Here is a 17,243-nt window from a genome sequence, read left to right on the forward strand (position 1 = left end):
CTCAGAGCCAAGGGAGGGAAGGGGAGTCCAGCTCCCCTCGCAGGGCCGGACTGAGCACTCTGCACTTGGCCCTGCAGCCCCCTCTCCACCCTCCCCTGTCCTCCACCCTCTTCTGAGTTCCGGAAGCTGATTTCCAGGGGACTCTGGCCTGTGGGTGGGTTTGATCACTGGGAAGGATGGCAGGGGCCTGGAGGGCAGGAAAAGTGGGGAGTTGGGACCTGTATCCCCTAGTCTCTCCTGGGGCTGCATATCAGCAGCTCCGCGTCTCCACCAGCGGCCACGGCGCACAGCCCTTCCTCAGACCCCGCTCCCTCCGCGTCTCCACCAGCGGCCACGGCGCGCAGCCCTTCCTCAGGCCCCGCTCCCTCCGCGTCTCCACCAGCGGCCACGGCGCGCAGCCCTTCCTCAGGCCCCGCTCCCTCCGCGTCTCCACCAGTGGCCACGGCGCGCAGCCCTTTCTTAGGCGCAGCTCTCTCGGCGTCTCCAGGTCAGCTCCCCTTCCCTGCTGCTGAGGGGAGACAACAGTGCCCACCCGCTGACACCAGCCCCAGGAGGCTTCCTAGTTCCTCTTGGTTCTCCCTAATTCTACCCACATATTTGTAAATATTTCCTTTATTTAAACCCTTCTCCCTTCCCCCTGCGAGTGTGCCTCTGCTCCTGTCTGATCAGGCGAGTCCATATCAAATATAAGGAGGGCGTTCTTCCCAAACCTACTGATAACAGCTTCAACCATGGCATTGAAAACTATTTCTCTAAGTCTTTTTGCCTCTGCTGGGATCCAAAAGACTCTTCGAAAACCAAAAGCTGAAATATACCTACAATGAAAATGCGTAAGTTTATACCTCGATATTGTTTCCCCGTCGTCGTTTCTGTCTGGGAATCACTTGGCACACGTGCTGGGCTCTTTCATGAGTTGAGGGTGTCTCAGAAACCTCCGTCTCCCAGATCCATGGCTGCTCTACAGAGAGGGGCCGGACTGTGTTCTCTCCGGCTGTGGGCAAGCCGTCCTGTCGTTTCTTCCACCTTATGTTGTTTGGTCAAACAAGCAAACACGGAATGAGAACCATTGCTTGACTGTGTCTACCAGGGCACCCGCGGCAAAGGAACTGCTGCTACCCGTGAGCCGTGGAGCTGTGTGCATGACTTGAGCCATTTGGAAAGACCCAGCAATAGCTGGTCAACGATGAAGGGGGCCATTCTGTTTACAGCAGTCAAAGGCAGGGATGAGCACAGCTCCTTCCTCTATGTGGAGGCTTCATTGCCCAGCTCTGTCTCCGACCTCCAGAACGCCTTTCTGGGTGGGATGGACGGTCTTCGGTGGTCAGGACTACAGAAACAGCCCTTGGTATTTTTGAAGCCATTTTGAATGGCTCGAATACAATGGCTTAGAATTTGAAAAATTTGAAAAATAAAATGACTTCAAATTTGAAAAATCGTTGCAATAAACCCTGTTGCCATCTGGCTGGATTCCACATGAATATGTCCATGGAAGAGAAACTGATAACTGAGTAAGATGGATCTTAGGCATCAAAGTGTAGTGCTTGCCTGGTGTTTTCTAAGGCAAATTTGAGGCAGAGAAGGTTTTCTTTCTTAGTATCAGAGACAGCAGGAACTTCTCTACCGGCACAGAAATGTCCATCTTGAAATGTCTTGAAGTCTTCTAGAAAGATTAAATTAATCCTCATATTTCAAAATTTTCTGAAAGAGGATTCTGGGATTTCTTTTTTTAGTAAGCAAAATTCTTTCTGGATCTAAATGTAACTTTGGGAGAAAAAAATGGGAATGTCTCTCCAGCCCCCCTCACACTCTGCATCACTCAGATTTGGGCTTATTGACGCTATTTTCCCGTCCTAAGTTTTTTTGTTATGTTCAAATAGATCGATTTGAAAAGATGTATATTGAGCAGTGATTAGCATATATTTTAAGGCAAAAATCTTGGAACTCCTAATCCAATCATTTATTTAGGATGAATCTACATACATACGCTGGGTCAACTACATTCTTATCACATGTGAGTAAATCACACCGTCATCATGGATATCCCAGTTGCAAATGGCATCGCGCATGCTGGCCATCTGCTTTTATAAATAATGGAGTTCCCGCCTCCCTATCTAAGCGAAGCCCTCCAGGCTGGCCTGTGCCAGGTCTCCACTTCACCTCCTCCTGCTCTCTGCTGATCACACCAGCACTCACTTGAGCAGCACTTGCCAAGGTCCCCAGAATTGACTCCACACAGTTGAGTCCAGGGCCAATTCTGTCTCCATCCAACTTCTCTGTCAGGAGTGGGCAAAGTTATCCTTATTTCTTCACCAGCTTCCAGGATCCCGCCCTCTCTTGCTTCTCTGCCTTCTCAGTCTCCTTTGCAGGTTCTCCCTCACTTCCCTGACCTCCAAATCCTGGGCACACCTATGCAGTGCCCCTCACTGCTCCTCCTCCAGCGGCCCTCAACTCTCCCAGTGGTCTCTCTCAGCCGCAGGACAGCTTCACTTCCCACTTGTCTCCCCTTCCGTAGATGTCTCGTATAGCAGCTCTTCAACACTTCTGCTTGGCTGCAGAGCAGGGGTCTTGGGCTTCACTTGGCCAAAATGTACCCCCACACACCAGTAGCAAGTAAGGCCACCTCGTGCCAATGTCCAATGGTGATCTGTGCTTTGTAGAAAATCACAGCGGGTGAAGGGAGTGAGAGCGGGGGTTAGGCAGGGACAGCTCTGAGATGAGGGGCATTCCAGCAGACAGGCAAGGAGCAAAGGGAAGAGCCACACGCACGTTGTGTGTCAGAGGGAAGAGCTTTCTAGACGGGGTGGGCGTCAGGAGTCGGGAGCCAGTTGGAGGGAGCATGGAGCAAGCCCTGTGTGCATGAGGCTATAATTTCTCCCGGCTCCATCTCCAGAGCCTGGATCTCCTACTTCAAGCAAGAGTCTCAGTAAAAGCTACCTGGGGAATTAAGAAACTGAGTCACTTTTACATCTATAATCATCGACCAAAAAAAAAATCAATTAATCCTCCTACATCCTAAGCCAGTCTCCATAACTCCTTGTTTCCTGTGTTTCTGCTGTAAAATAGGATGAATTTCCTTCGTGAGAATGACAATTATTACAAGTGTTTCAAACACTGATTTGAAGGAAATCTAAAATATATTTTTCCCTGCTAAGGAGCTCTGTTAGGAAGATAAGCAACCACACCAGCCTCAATGCATCTACACCTGCGAAGTTCAAGGCAGCAGCTCTGTAAATTGAATACAATTAAAAATGCACTTCCTCTGTTGCATTCACCATACCTCAAGTGCTTTGCAGCCATGTGTGGCCAGTGACCACAGCAGGGGACAGACCAGACACAGAACATTTCCTTCATCAAGAAAGCTCAGGGCTAAACTCTCGATCACCTTGAATTACTCTCTGATTACTTGGGGGATAAACTGGGGTTGTTGAATGCAAAGAAAAATAATTTATCTTCTTTAAATACAGTTCCATGGTGATAAAAATGAGCAGATTCATAAAAAATTTTTCAGTAAACCCTCATGCCATCTGGGTGGATTCCACGTGAATGTGTTCATGGAAGAGAAACAGGGATAAAACTGAGCAAGATGAATCTTAGGCGTCAACATTTGGTGCTTGTGTGAAATCATTCCCACAGCACTTGGTGCCAGAAGTCCCTGCTTTCCAGCTGTGGGCAGTGGTGAAACTGTATCAGCATCAGCATGAGAATGTGGAGCTACAAACTGCGTCAGCACCCACGGCAATCACAAAATTATGGTGCAGAACGAAGCCACCAAAAGTAGGTTTGGGTGCATGTGTTTCTTCCCTTCCAAAATGTATGGGAAGCTGCAGTTCCATGATTCTCACACCTCCGTGATTTCCAAGACAGAAGGACTTGCTGGTGGCCCCACCCTCATATTTTATTGTGGCCCCGGCCCACAGGTTGGGCTTAAGCCTCTGGCCGGCACCAGTCACCCACAGCCCTGTGCTCCTTCAACTAGGAATCGAGCTGCCAGGTCCTGTTGAGGGGTGGGAGGTGGGCAGGAAGAGAAAGAAGTCTCAGCCCAGTGCACAGTAGTGACATTTACCCAGAGGAGGAAAACTGAAAGTAGAATTGATTTATTCTTTCACCTTTATACACCTAAAATCTCATAGGGCAAAAGCAAGCAATATCGCATTCCTTGTAGAGACTGAGTATGGTAAAGGTTAGCAACTGTAACTTTAGTAGCATTTTCTTTCCTAGAGAATTCAAATCCATGCTGCACTGCACTGTTTTCGGGTGGGACAGGAGTGAGGGGAGGTCCCTCACCAAGCTGTGCTGCCTGTTGGCACACATGCAGCAGAAATGGCATGTTGCATAAATGGTTTTTATTCAGGCAATTATTGAAAAATAACCTCTCTATCACAACACTTTCCTAGTGGGTAATTGACAAGTGCTCACTTTTTCATGCAAAAAAAGGTAAATCTCAAACAAACTATAGCATATGCATGGAAACATACAGCATGCTTTGTCTCACTAAGAGGCTCAACTATTCGTTGAAATGAAGCTTGACCTTTGGCTATGTTAACACCTTTAAAACCTTTTTTAAAAGACCAAATTATTTTAAGACCACTGAAACCACTGATATTCCTAGCTGCATTCTCAGAAGGATCTATGGTATTTACTTGAGAACATGTTAAGACTCCTCCTCGGACTCAGAGTCCCCAGAATCCTTAGATCTCTTAAGACAGCATACGTAGTTAATTTAGGCTGATGCCGGGGGCTGGGGGGAAGAATACTTTCTGTTGGAAAAACAAAGAATTGAATTAACATGTGAGATTGGGACTGTTTTCTGTGAAGTTAGCACACTTTTTTATTTACTAGGAAGATGAACCACTGGAATCCAGCTTAACAGTGAAAAAGAATCTCCAGCCCAACAAGGTGTTATATTGAAGTGAGTAGAGAAAGACTCCCCAGTGGTCTCACTTGGAGTCTGCAAGGATTAGAGAAAGCTGAGGGCTGTCAACTGCGGCCTTCTCTGCTTTGCTGTCTGCTATGGGTCACACTGGGTCCCCCAAAAGCCATTTGGAAGTCTAGCCCCCAGCCCCTCAGAATGAGAGCTTCCTGGGAATAGGGCCTTTGCAGATGGCGTTAGTTAAAATGAGGTCATGCTGGAGTAGGAAGGGCCCTACATCCAATATGCCCGAGTCCTTGTAAGAAGAGAAGACCCAAAAGGAGATGAAGACAGAGACACACAAGGGGATGCCATGTGCAGACAGAGGCCGAGGCCGGAGCGCAGCCACGAAACACAGAGGCTGGACCACTGCTGCCAGAGGCTGGGAAGGTCAAGGGAGGACCCTGCCCAGAAGAGTCCCAGAGAGGCACAGCCCTATGGACACCTTATTTCAGACATCTGGCCTCCAGACTGTGAGACAACAAATTTCTATTGTTTGAAGCCAGCAGTTGTGGGACTTTGCGATAGCAGCCCTGGGAAACTGACACCCCATGCTGTCATAGTCCCTCCCAGGAGCAGGGAAAGGAGCTGTCCCACCTCCCAGCTGGGCAGGGACACATGGATGGAGCTTTCCAGGCCCAACTGTACAACTATGGAAAACCACATCCATACAAACAAAGATCAGGAGGGTCATATAAAAATGATTATTTAAGGTGGTAGAGTTGGGTTTTTTTTCTTTTCTCTGCTCTTTCATAAATTTTTTTTAAGGTTGGTTAAAATCATGCAAAATTCCTAGGCTAAAAGGGCTTTCATATTTGATTAACCGTATTATTGCTTCAAAACTCCTGAAACAGCTACTTCCCCTGACGCTGGGAGTAAAGGCGACATCTGCAGGCTCTTCCAGCACAGTCGAGAGCTACTCCTCATCCTGATGACTCAGTGTTGTGGCATCTCCTTAAATTGTGCACCAGAGGCAGGCTCCTCATCTCCTTGCCCTTGCCCCAGCCCTGCCTGAAAGCATCACTCCATGATTTTCTTATGTCTACTTTTGTTTGAAAGCCAGCTGGGGAAGACACTGTTCCTAAAGGTAGTCTGCCTGCCGTCACTGGCTGCTTATAAGTCTCATCTGCCTTTGGGTTTCTGCAGTTTCACTCTAATGTACCCAGCTATGAATTTCCTTTCATTTATCCCACTTGGGACATACCAGGTTTCTTGAATCTGTATTTCAATTTTCTGTATTAGTTCTAGAAAATTATCAGCCATTATCTTTTCAACTATGTTTCCTTCTCCATTCTTGTTCTCTTCTCTTTTTAAGACTCAAGCGTGTGTTGAACTTTCACACTGTATATTCTGTGTCTCTTACTTTTACTTCTGAGGTTTTCCTTTTTCATCTCTCCATGATGATTTTTAGGTTTACTCTTGAACAATCTCCCAGTTCACAAATTCTCTCTTTAGCTGTATCTAATCTGATCTTAAATCTATCCAGTGACTTCTTAATTATTTTTTTCTTCAGAGTTTTAAAAAATTTCTGTTTTACTTTTGGGATTTCCAATTCCCTGACCATTTTTTCAGAGCTTTGCTTAATCTCTTGTTACATGCTAAATATAATGCATACCTCATCTATTGGCTTCAGTGTCTGGAGTCACTGTAGTTCTGTTTTTGGAGTCTCTTATTTCTGTTTCATCTCATTTAATGGTGTTTGGTCTCCTTGTATCTGGCCATCTTCCACTATCTACTGGCACAGTAATTTTTTAAATTTTTGAACATATAATTTGAGGCCTGGGATATCATCATCTTCCTGTAGGGAAGATTTTTATTTGCTTTTGTAGCTCTCTGGGAGAAGTAGCAGTATGAAACCTCAAAACCTACTCTGTCTATCTCTGCATTAGAGACAGGATTGAAGACTGATATTTTAATCTATGCTTTGTGAAAGCAGAAAGTGTTCTTCAGGAGATGAGTGGCAACCACGAACTGCCAGGAAATCAATGGATAAAATGTGCTTTCAGTGCATAGTTCATACAAATTACTTCAACCATAAAATTTGACAGCTTGTAAATAATGGCCTAAGAAATCCAGAGAGGAGAGACGTAACATTAATTTAGAGGCTGTTTCTAGTCTTCAGCTGTACCCTCAAGTCCCTGCTTCCCAACCCATACCAGCATTTCATGGATATTTATTTCAATTCTCCTTCACTTTCCTCAATGTTAAAATGACAGAAGAGTTATAACCCAAATGTCCAATTATTTTAGGAAGTACATAGGATTGAGAGCAAGTTTACATTTTTTAAAATCAGTAAAACTAGCTTATATTTTAGCAAGGACAAAGCAGCATGGGATGGTAATCAGTAACCAGACATTAAATAAGTACTTACATGCTAAACTAGCATTTAAAGTAGTGTGACCCTAAAATATCTCACAAATTGTCTTAGATAGTGGACTTGGAGAAACACCATAATGCATTTTTATCGTTATTGTAAAATATAAAACAATCAATCTTTTTTGTGTGAAACACTGCATATAAACACACGTTCCAGAAAAGTATCAAAACAATAATTACAAATCCTTATTCACTTCTCTAGGGATTCATTGCATAAGCCTGCCACAAAGAAGTACAAATATTGTTTTTCTCTAAAGCTATCTGAGTAAACATCAACCTAGTAGAAAAATCTGTCGACCTATGCTTTGGGGGAGGACCTCCCAGGATTCCTTTAGAATGCAGACTCGTGGGCATGGGGTGGGGCCCAAGATTCAGCGTTTCTCAGGAGCTCCTGGTGGAGACCACACTACAGGTCATGGAGTATTTCATCTTCAAGATACAAAGCTCTGATGGACAGCCCTTGAATAACATCAAGGAGACATGAGAAAAATCCAGTAATGGTGCAAATAAAAAAGAACGCCCAACCATATGCCAATCATCTCTTTAAATATAAGCAAACATAAGTCTACATAAGTTAGATAAGATGTACGTTTTGTTCAGCATTGCCCTTTTAACAATATTTTCTATCCCTGCAAATTACTATCCAGCTGGCACATAAAACACGTTTTTTCAGATGCTTTTATTGATGCAAAGAATTTCAGTTTTTGAGAGAGCATTTTATAGAGGGCAGGAAGAAAGGCAGAGAACATGGCTTCAAGTACAAGACCTTGGTAAGTGTCGATCTCATTAAAAGAGGATGAAAGAGTTCTGGGTGTGTATGTGTATGCATGTGTATGTGTGTACATGTGTGCATGTGTGTACATATGTGTGCGTGTGTACATACATGATGCATTACGTATGTGTGCATGTGTGCACGTGTGAACATGTGTGCATGCATGTGTGTGCCTGTGTGCATGTGTGTACGTGTGTATTCGTGTGTGCACATGTGTACGTGTGTGTGCACATGCTGTACCTCCAAGGCTATGAGGATGGTAAAACAAAAATGTGCTCCAATGTTAAGTAGCAAAAATGTGTGTGTGTGTGTGTGTGTGTGTATATATATATATAGAGAGAGAGAGAGAGAGAGAGAAACTAGATGTCTTCACAGGCAATACTACATTTATTCGAATGACGTAAGTACTTCTTTTTTTCAAGTATTAAATTTCAGGATGAAACATGCTTTCTTTCATTCCAGATTGTAATTCATTTAAAATGGAGGACTCATAACTACAAATAGTAAATTATCTCGAGGAGAGAATGGAAAACAGGGGAAGGGAGGAAGAAAAACCCAATAAGTCTTAGAGTGAATGTTTGGCTACTATTTTTTCTAATTCTCAAAGGAAATGCATCTTTATTTTATCATTATACAGAGAGGCCCAGAGTCAAGTAACTCTTCAGCTCTAAAGACTTTCCCCTGAACCTCTTTTAAGAAGAAATTATTTCAAATGCCCTTGGGCAGCAATAAGAAAGATAATACTCAGGTTATGTTGCAAACAAATCTCCATTTTAAAAATGAGCCAGATTCCTCCCTCTACATTTCTGTCCCTTGTCTTTAATGCATTCAAGGACTCTTGGAAGATTGAGAAATAGGCATAGAAACAACCTAATAATACAGAGAAGTCAACATGTTTATTGTATTTTTGAAGAACTCAATAATTCCTCTACATAACCTAGTTTCTGACTGGAAGATAACAGGCATTTCATCTTCAAGAAATTTGAGAAGATTGGGTTAACAACTCATGGTTGGCAAGGTATCCTGAAAGTTCACTGACTCCCAGAGCTTCCCTTTGCTTTGTGATAAAACATCATTCTCAACCTTGTGTTGTTTCACGCCCTGTCTTTCATTTTTGCTTCGCCTGTAAATAAACATTCAGTTTGCTGGAATTAGTGAAGCCAAGGACTTGGTGGCATTTGACATCCTCGGGCATCTGATAAGCCGACACTAATTCCAAAGGGGAGCCTTACTTTTTAAACACTTAATTTTCTTTCAAGTAAATTACAGGAAGAAGAACAACCTTCCTCCACGTCTGCTGCTCTTCATTTCTTCCCCAGTACCCATAATCCTGAAGGGCTTCCTTCAGAATTTTGGTAACGCAGGCCTCTGCTAGGAATACCGTCAGCCTTCACTGATGTTAAAAGATCTTTTTTCAGCTTTTCTTTGAAGGTTTTTGTTTCATACAGAATTGCTGTGGCTTGACAGGTTTGTGGGGTTTTTCTTTCATCACTGTAAAAATGCCCTTCCGTTGTTTCTGGCCTCCTTGTATTTTGTACAGGGGTCCACTTAGACCCCTGTATGTGTGGATTTTTCCCTTATCTTTTTTTTTATCTGTTTAACTACAATGTGCCTAGGTATGGTTGTCTTTTTATTTTGCATACTCCTGCTTGGAGTTTGATTAGATTCTTGGATATGAAAGTTATGTTTTTCATCAACTTAGGCAAGTATCTGGTCATTATTTGGCATATCCAGCCAAAAAAAAAAAACCAAAAAGGTGATACCCAATATCACTTGCTTCTCCTCTGGGCCTCCAATTCCATGTGTGTTAGGCGGTTTAATATTATCCATAGGTCCCTGAGGCTCCACCCCTTTTCCTTCTAGCTTTCTCTCTGTTCTTCTTATTGGATGATATCTGCTGATGTCTTCAAATTAACAACTCTTCCTCCTGATATTCCTTACCTGCCGTCAAGCCTATCTAGTGAATTTTTCATTGCAGTTATTATACTTTTAAGATTCTTAAGTTCCATTTCGTTCTTTATCATTTACATTTTGTCGCTAAGATTCTCAATCTGTTCTCTTGTTAAGACTATATTTTCCTTCAATTCTTTGACCATGTTGTAAAAGCTGCTTTAAGATCTTTGCCAAGTGCAACATCTGAGCCATCCCAGGACTGGTTTCTTTTGACTGCTTTTTCTCTTGACTATGAATCTCATTTTCCTGTTTCTTAGTTGTCTGGTGATTTTTTTCCACTGATACTGACTTTGTGGATAAAATGCTGTAGAGACTCCGGATTTTGGTACCTTCCTTTTTCTGTTATTGACTCTTATGACAGCAGGTAGTTCAATCACTGAATGATCTCTGTGAATGTGAGCATATCTCTGGAAGTCCAAAGTGCTTCCCAAGCCCCTCCAACTTTGCCAGACTTACCTTTCAACCTCTATATCTTTTGTGTGTCTTTGCAGAGCTTGATATTAGGTTTTGTTAGCGCAGGACTAGAGTGGTCTTACACTAGCATTTGATCCCACCACCTGTGGCAGTCTATCTGGCATCTCATCTGGACACCACAGGTGTTAAAGTGGCATTAAGATCTCTCCACCTTGGCAGGACTGGAACTCTGGCAGCACTCCACTGCTCAACCTCCCGTTTTTCTGCTTAACTCTCAATCCCCTGCCAGCTTCTATCGATAAGCCTTGGTTATTTCTGCCTTGTTCATGGGAAGCCCAGCCCTCAGCCACAGACCATCTTGTTACTTGGCTCTCTGCTCTCTACTCTTAGACCCTATGGATTCCAGCTGCTTCAGGTACTTCAAACTTTGACCTCTGCTTTCCCAACTCAGAGGGACCACCATACTCTCCCTGGGTTCCAGGGGGGGCCATGGCCGGAAAATTGTTCACAGGCAGAGACCAGGGCAGGGGCTCATTTCCAGAATTTTCCTTCATTCACAGGTCCTTAGGGAACACCTATTGCCCACCACTGGAAAACAGTTACCTCATATATTTTGTCAGGTTTTACAGTTGCTTATTGCTGGGCACTACTTCAATACCAGTTTCTCCACCATAGACAGCCACCCATCATTGCTGATCTGCATGCATCGAACAAGTATTTATTGAGCATATTCAATGTGCTGGGCACTAGGCACAGTATGGGCCAAGTGTGATGAGCCCTGCCCTCATGGAGTAGACAGTCCATGGGAAAAAATAGACATGAAACAAATAACCACAAATCTAAGTCTGTAGTTAAATTATGATAGATATTGTGTGCTGAAAGTAGAGAGTGCAGTGAGAAAATAAAACTGAGCACCCTAATGTAGATGGGGGGGGAAGCCTCTTTAAACACGTGGCTTGGGAGATGAGTGGGCCGGATGAAAGGCTGAGGGGAGACTTTGGATATGTGAGTGTGCACAGGGGACCTGCACAAAGAGCAGATGGCGAGGAGGCCCCGCAGCAGGAGCAAACTGAGTGTCCTTGGGCTGGAAACAGAAGCTGAAGATGAGGTTGGAAAACCAGCAGACCTTGGAAGATCTCAGGTTATACCTGCGGTGAAATGGAATTCCACGGAGACATTTCCAGCAACAAGATCAAGTTCAGAAATGTATTCTTACAAGTAGGAGCCAAAATTCCAGCAGGTGCTGATACGGCTCTCATGGGTGAGCCTTCAGGAGAGAAGGAATAATACGCCTTTGAGAGAACACAGAGCCAGCTGAGGATCTTTGCCTGGGAAGAATCAATGTATCCTAGGTCACTATTTGTTGAGGCAATAGAGTTTCAATAGTTAATCCTTCTCTTTCAAATCTTCGGATGATAAAATCTTACCTAAAAAGTCATTTTAAACCTACGAGTTAGTTCTTTGCACTCTAATATATTTCATTTTATGTAGCTAGGACCAACTGAGTGAAGAAGCTAGAATTAGGTGGATTGGGCTAGTATGCTAGAGGGTATTATAACAAACGTGAAGTTGACATTAGCAGAAAAGGATGGCCTACAGGGAAGGAGTTCTAGGTGCCAGGCACCACACTTATGCAATTACTAAAACTTTCTAGAATTGTTTTTTGATCCCTGACATAAACCTGCCAATTAACAAGTGTCTATTGCTATCAGGGTCTCCTTATGTTAACCTCTTCAATGTATGCTTAAACATTTTAAAGTCATTCAACACAAAGTTCCAAACACAGCACTTACAAACTCATATTCTAGGTCAGCCCTTCACATGGTCACCATATTGTTTATTTCCTGCTACTCAACTGAGGCAATTTTTGCCCAATATAGACAAATATTGATCAATCTGGTCAATTTTGCCCTTAGTCATCCAGTAATTAAATTTTTTTGGCAAAAGGGTATTAATACTCATATGCATGTCATACTTTTCCAAAATATTGCAAAAGGAGCTATACTAAAGTTTTAAAGAGATTCTGATACAGTAAAAGCATGCATCTTTTCTGTGTAAGATACCAAAAAAGATGCATAGCTATCACTGTGTGTCTGTGTGTGTGTGTGTGTGTGTGCATGCGTGCGTGCACACTGGAAGCAGCTACATGCCCATAATCACGTGCATATATAACCTAGTTTCTCAATGTCACCTCATATATATTTTGCTCGGCTAAATTACTGAAAATAAAATGTATAGCATGATATATTACAAGCATATATTGTGTACAGTTTGTATATAAAAAAGAGAATGATTAAAAGTCGATGAGAGACTGTTTATAAATCTTGATTGCTTCATAATTTTAACTTTGAGCAACATTTTTATCATAATTATAGGCTTTCTTAAAGCATTTATGCAGATTGTTGTTACTCAAAAGGGGGTTTATTCCATTTTGGTATAAACTACACTTTTTTTTTCTTTATGAAATCACTCTTTGAGTTCCTAATACCCAGTACTCTGCCAGAGCTGCAAAATGTAAATGGCAGGAAGCACTTGTCTTAACAGGACTATCACTGGGCTCCCTCTCATCTTGTGCCTTATTGCCCCATTGACATGGGAAAGAATAAAACTTGTCTATAATAATAAGCATTTGACATGTTTAGAAGCTTCTGGATTCCTCTCAGAACACTAATGTTCCTGGGAGGCTAATACATTTTTGTACCCACCTCACAGATCAAGAAATTAGATCCTGGGGGTCTAAACCATGATGAAATATTCCATTATTTAATTTTAGAACCATGAAGCATTAGATTCGAAAGGTGGATTCAGAACCCATTGAGTTTGGCTGCCTTATATTCAAGCTTGGAAAATTGAGGTCCTGGAAGAACAAAGCACCTGCCCAGGGTCATGCCCAGACATTTGCCTACATCAAGCTCAACAAGCACCAGTGTAGTGAAATGTAGACTGACTTATTCAGAGGCTTTAGCATCATGCAGAATCAAAGCCAGGAAAAAAAAACAAAAAAAAAAAAAAACAAACAAACAAAAAAAAAACTTCATCAACTTTTTCTACCAAGGAATCTTTATTGTAGCTCCAGGATCACAGACCCAACAGGAAAGAAGGGGAAAAAGTCCTCATCAGAAATAAAAATAAAAACAAAAAGCAAAAAAAGCTTTAAGAAGTGCGTGACAGATGGAAAGAAAGAGCATCAGAGAAAGGCGGAGAGGGGCCAGTCCAGAAAAATAACCAGCCAAATACCACCAGCGAGGCTTTGCCCCACGTTCTGTGAGGACAAAGACGGAACCTACTTTTCATCACCTTTACATCCCCAGGCCCAGTACAGTGCCTGGCACATAGGAGGAGACTGGGAAATGTTTCTGAAATGAATGAATGAATGAAGGAATGAATGAATGAAGAAATGAATGAAGGTCCAAAATTTAAAAAACTCCCCAAGCAAGTAAGAGGTAAGACCTCCAAATCCTGTAGTTGATGAAATAGGAAATGTGTATTCCAATTGCACTTTAATTCTGGTCCATAAATAAGCCTTTCTGAGCAAAAGCAATAAGAGTTTTAGATATGCCCACTGTTCCCACAAAGGGCAGTTGGGTTACCTGTGACAGAACATGACAGAGTGTCGAATTTTAGTTAGTGACTGGAGATGTTTAAGGACTTCTGAGAAAGAAGCACTAGGAGGAGAACATTGAAATGTCAACGTAGCTCAGGGTCTAAGGTGCTGCAGACAAAGACCTCTGGCTAGGAGGCGATGCTGGATGCACAGCACACACCACACTGGACACACCTCTGGGGTTTTCCCTAAGAAAGTAAGATGTTTCTTGGCCTGACCTCACTCTCTCCATCACCCCTTGAGCCAGGGAATCCATGTGAGTGGGTCTGCCAAGAAGACCAAGTGAAAAAAATGAGAGTCTTCCAGTGATGTTTTGAGTGCCAGGTCCAGGTGCTTTTACATTCATGACATCGTTCAGTTGTCACAACAATCCTACCATGTAGGATTTAATATCTCCACTTTATGGATTAGAAAATTGAGGATTAGAGAAGTCACCAACCAGTGCTCCAGGCAACTGCAGCTCACGAAGCTGTGACTTGCCTCCAAAGACTGCTGACTAAAGGCTGGAAAGTCTGGCTAAACCTACTCGTGTGCATATCACCTATGAATTAGCATAGTCAATAAATACTAGAAATGTTACAGTTGTTTTAACTTTTCAAATGAAATTTGTTTTTCTTGTGAATTAATTAATGACTGAGAAGGCCCTTTCTTCCTATATAACATGGGTTATTTTTATTTTTATAGCATCTAATATTATTATAATATTATACACACACGTATCAGCAGACTCTTCCTCTTTTGAATGACAATTACTCAAACTCACCCCATTGACAATATCTAACTCTTCGGTGAAGTCTTTCAATAATTGCAGCTGTGCTTCTATATTCAAGGACTGGAATAAAGTGAAATATTGACCCTGGTCAGCTCCGATTCAGAGAAGATTTTGATATACCAATTGTATTCCTATTCAACAATTTGTACATTCCATTCTAATTGCATCTGGCTTACTACAGAGGTTGAGTGTTGAGAAAAAAGAATGGGGCAGGAGAAGATGAGAGGGAAGCTTGTGTTCCGTTAAACATAAGTACAGAAATTCAACAAACCTGTGAAATTCATTATTTTATGGCTCATCAGTTGGTTCAGCTTAAGTCCTTGGATAAACTGCATAGAAAAATATTACCGCTTTAGTGAAATTACTGCTTCTAATAAAGAATGGGTAAGCAGAATCTCAAGTTATATAATTTTTTTTGATGAAGTCAATTCCAACAACGTGAAAGCCACTGCCCTGGGTGATGATAAGCAAATGATGCCTGAATGTGAAGGTCATACTCGGCTTTAGCTGATTTCAAACAAATAAACAAAAACCCTCCACCACAAATGATGATTTCGGAAAGTTATCTCGCCCCTGGAATCACCTGTGATGACAGCATGATCCTTCTAGCTGCATCCTCTTTATCCTTCAAGCTCCCCCACCATGAGGCCCGACCCTCCCGGGGTTGCACAGCTGCACTCCACAATTCCACACGGAAATCTCGGGGTTCCTCCGCCACGTCCGCACAGCACATCTGCCCTGAGCAATTGTTCCCCGCCCCTCCCTCAAAAGACCTAGGCCCAGTTCCACCTCACAGCTGCCCTGAGCAATTGTTCCCCGCCCCTCCCTCAAAAGACCTAGGCCCAGTTCCACCTCACAGCTGAAATTAGACATCCAGTGCACTGCACGCGCCCGGGCAGGGATGCTTGCTGGAGTTGATATCTGTTCCAGTCAACCCTCACCTTCCTGAACGGCACATGCACCTCGGTAGGAGACGAAGCAAAATTCTGTGGTTAGATACTTTTACGTGGGAAAATAGTGAACTTTAGCCGGAAGGTGAAAATACATTCTTTTCTGTACATTTAGAATTAATGAATCCTATAGATCTGTGGAAACTGCTTTTAAACATCTGATTTTCCATTAAAATATAATTAAAATTAATGGCACAGAGAAGCTTTAGTTCTCTGGCGCGCCCCCCCCCCCTCCTCGGCAGGAGAATATTTGTTCTGTATATTTTTAAGAGGGTTTGGGGGGCATTAAATTATGCTTTGATTGTATTCCATCAATGAGAATATAAGACACAAACATTATTATAAGAAACAAATAAGCACTTATTAACTGTGTGTGCATTCATGGGACACAGAAATGGTCTCAGGCTGAGCTTATAGTGAAGCAAATTAAAATTAGTGTTTTGACTTTTGTTCATTATAAAGTAGATACTAGCCTAAAGATTCCTAATCAGTTGCCAAATACCTATCGTGAAGGAATATGCAATGCCGAATGAAATCGCTGTCCTCAAGAGAAAGCTCTGAGAATTCTTTTAATCTACATAAGGACAAATTTGCCTTTCATCACATTTTGTAGTAAAATCCAAAGCTTCATTTTGGCCTTCCAGCCACAAGTTTAAGTTCCCAAAATGAAGAGTTGGTATGATGGTTATTCAAAGAAAAGGAGAAGTGTGAGTTAAGCACGAAGTCAAATGCAATCCACGTTGTAAAAATCGGAAAACCAGTGATCTGCTGTGATGTGGGATCAGTCATGGGATGCCTCCTGTTCCCATGTGCGGTTGGTGTCGGAGTTATGAAAATTTGGGAAGACATTTCAAGGATGACGGAGGCTCTGAGTGAGTGAACAGATATTCTTCGTGCAGAATAATCCCCCGTGGCACTGGTTTGCCGGCAGAGCAGAATGTTTGAGACCTCACCCAGCAGCCACGCGCGGGCGTAAATCGTTCTCAGCACGAGAAACACAAAGGCCGCAGGATCCCGCGAGCCGCAGGGGGTGGGGGTCATTTTTTTGACGCCGCCGCCCTTAAGAGTTCCAGTCCTTCCGGCGAAAGGGGCAGATCAGGCCTTCGGGGAGGACCCTTGCCTGGGAGAGGGAGGGCAGTGCCCCAGGGGCCGCCTCCGGTGCCTAAACAAAGAAGACGGTCTTCTGAGCGTCCGCCCTCCCCGCCTCGCCGCGCAAGGACCCCGCGCTCCTGGGCCACTTCCTCTTGCAAACCACGAGGAAAAGCCAGTTTCCACCCAGACGGCCGGCTGTGGGCAAAGGGAATAAAGCGCCGGTGCCGCCACGCTCTGCACTTGGCTCTGGGCCTGGCGGGGGTCTGGCGCGGCCGCAGACACCTGGGTGACCTCGGCCGTGGTTGCCGGCTCTGCTCGGACAGAGAGTCTTTTTATTTGTCGCCTCCGCCTTCTCACCACTGAGGCCGCAGGACAGCCTCGCTGCCCGGGGCCGAGTTCGG

General features: G+C 43.4%; 1 protein-coding gene and 1 non-coding gene across 5 annotated transcripts in view; both read left to right on the forward strand.

Moving 5' to 3' along the window:
- SOX1 (SRY-box transcription factor 1) overlaps window positions 1–17,243 on the forward strand; it is a 726,279-nt gene that overhangs the window by 652,433 nt on the left and 56,603 nt on the right. The window lies entirely within an intron of this gene.
- LOC112436923 (small nucleolar RNA SNORD44) lies at window positions 15,253–15,313 on the forward strand. The gene has a single exon (XR_003025591.1). It is a non-coding gene; the product is annotated as a small nucleolar RNA SNORD44 (small nucleolar RNA).

This window comes from Pan paniscus, chromosome 14 (genome assembly GCF_029289425.2).
Source record: "Pan paniscus chromosome 14, NHGRI_mPanPan1-v2.0_pri, whole genome shotgun sequence".
NCBI lineage: Eukaryota > Metazoa > Chordata > Mammalia > Primates > Hominidae > Pan > Pan paniscus.